Below are 2,721 nucleotides of genomic sequence, written 5' to 3' on the forward strand. Positions count from 1 at the left end.
TGTGCCATGGCACTCAAATGTGCTCCCCTTCCAAAACAAACAAACAAATGAATGAACAAATAAATAAATGTTTTTTAAAGATGTCATGTTTAGGAAAAGGAAATTTGTTTAGTAAACACTAGATATAGTAGTAAAGACATTTAAATTATGTCATTATTTTGGAAAATCAGAAATAATTAGTCATTTATACATTATGGTCATTTCATAAATAATATGAAAACATGTTTAGAGGTTGTGAGTATAACCCAGTTGTATAGTGTTTACTAAGCATGCATGAAACCCTGGGTTCAGTCCCTAGGGCAAAAAAACAATGTTTAGAATAGTTTTACTAGACACTATCCAAATTCTCACTATTCTTATAGTGATAGAAAGTGTATGGTAGGAAGAGTCAAAGCACACCTGAAGTTTAGAAACTATTCACCTTAGCAAGAAATTATATGATCTTGAACAAGTTGCTAATGACTATTTGACTATTATTTCTTCATCTACAACCTAGAGGTAATAACATATCTCCAACCTATCTCCAACCTAGCTAAGATAGATGATTACATATAATAAAATAATGGAGGAGTAAACACATTGAAAAATATAGCATGGTATACTTGTAATTATTATTATAAAAATAGCTTTAAGCAAAAACCAGATGTAGTCAGGGTTTTCTAAAGAAACAGATCTGGTGCTCACTTCAGCAGCACATATACTAAAATTGGAATGATACAGAGAAGATTAGCATGGATCCTGAGCAAGGATGAGATGCAAATTTGTGAAGCGTTCTGTATTTTTTCAGATGAGGATATGGGATTTGGTCTCTTTGACTAATGCCCCAGAAAGCAACCAGCTTGGCCTTCTTTATTTGAGAAATGTGGAAATAAAAGTCTTACTGCTCTTAAAAAAAGAAAGAAAAGAAAAGAAACAGATCTGATAGAATGAATATATATTCATTCTATCAGATCTATAGGGATTTATCAGATTAACTTACAGGATAGAGTCCCAGTAGTCCAACAATGGCTGCACTACACTGGAGAGGCTGAGAATCCGTAGTCACTCAGTCCATGAGGCTGGATGTCTCAGTAGTCCCAATCTAGCACTGAAGGTCTGATGAATTCCAAATGGTCGGCTAGTCTTCAGTCTACAATAGCAAGATGAACTTACCAGCAAGAGAGAATCACAGATCCAGTTAAGTTGACACCCAGGATTAGCCATCACACCAGGGTAGGAAAGAAGAGATATCATATCCAATGTATACTGAACCATTTATAGCAATACACATATATGTGCCTTGCACAAATATCTTTATTAAATATTTTTTCACCTTTACTTATTTATGGTTTGGTTGTTAGCCTTAAACAGCTGCACTATCCCTCCAGCACCACGTTTACTTATTTAGAAAGAAAAAGATTGTATGTGGTTGCATGCATGTGTGCCACAGCAAACCTGTAGAGACCAGAGGACAACTTTCAGGAGTCAGTTCTCTTCTTCCACCATCTAAGTCCCAGGGATCAAATTCAGGCTTGTCAGTAAGCACCCTTACCCACTGAGCCACCTGCTGACCCCACAGGTATCTTTTAAAAAAAAAATACTTTATTTTGTGTGTATGAATGCTTTGCCTGTATGTAAGTATACCAGGTGTGAACACTACCCATAGAGGCTACAAGAGGGTGGCAGATCCCCTAGAACTGGAGTTACAGTTGTTAGCTTCCATGTAGGTGTTGAGAACTGAACCTAGGTCCCGTGGAAGACCAGCCAGCTCTCTTAACCACTGAGCCATTTCTCCAGCCCCAATCCACAGATATCTATAACAACAATAATACATACATAAGCCTAACACAAGATGGAAGCAATAGAATCAAGGAATTTTAATTACAGTATTCAAAAGACTATTTCCTATGACTTGGTCATACTCAGACAGTGGAAAGCAGCTGACATCCATACTCACACCAGTTTCACTAAACGGACCATCTTCCAAATTCTGGATTTTTCTAGATTTTCCAGAATAGAATCTAGACAGGACTAAGGGATGGCAATGAAGAGTGAGAGTGAGGGTTTCTTGTGGCCCAAGGGCAGAGCCACTATAGACTCTTCCTGGATGTTCTGATCAGTCACAAAAGTGTGTGATGCCAGGGGTCCAGTTGGTATAAGGATGAGAAGTGGCAGCCTGTCCTGGGATTTTCTGCAATTTCAAGAGAACCCCACTGGTACATTTGAGTGCCAACCAGCCATAATTGATGCCCTAAATCTCCCAAATCGTCAGCCACTACAGACTGAGGCACTGATTCTGCCAGCACTCTTAAGTTTGTGGCTTTGTCCTGAGATTTCTGTTACTTTCATCAAGTTTAAAAGTGAAGGGTATTTTCATTTGTTTGGTTTTTGTTTTTTCCTATCTTAAGTATTTTATACTTATTTGCTGATACTTATATATTTTGATCTCAGGTAGTGTGGCTCTTTTCTCATTTCATTTCTTTTCTTTTTTTTTTTTTTTTTTTTTTTTATTTTTTTTTTTTTTTTTTTTGGTCTTTTTGAGACAGGTGTAGCCCCAGCTGGTCTGGCACTCACTGTGTAGACCGGGCTGGCCTTAAACTCACAGAGATCCACATGCCTCTGCCTCCCAAGTGCTGGGATTAAAGGCATGTGCCACCACGCCCGGGTTCTTTTTTTCTTTTTTGAGACAGGGTCTCACTATGTAGCCCTTGCTAGCCTGTAACTTGCTATGTAGACCAGGCT

General features: G+C 38.1%; 1 non-coding gene across 1 annotated transcript; it reads left to right on the forward strand.

The window, feature by feature from the left end:
* The first annotated feature begins 676 nt into the window (after positions 1-676).
* On the forward strand, positions 677-783 carry LOC115069712. Its single transcript, XR_003848954.1, has one exon. It is a non-coding gene; the product is annotated as a U6 spliceosomal RNA (small nuclear RNA).
* The last annotated feature ends 1,938 nt before the right edge of the window (positions 784-2,721 follow it).

Source organism: Nannospalax galili, unplaced genomic scaffold, assembly GCF_000622305.1.
Source record: "Nannospalax galili isolate Female #2095 unplaced genomic scaffold, S.galili_v1.0 scaffold1171, whole genome shotgun sequence".
Taxonomy (NCBI): domain Eukaryota; kingdom Metazoa; phylum Chordata; class Mammalia; order Rodentia; family Spalacidae; genus Nannospalax; species Nannospalax galili.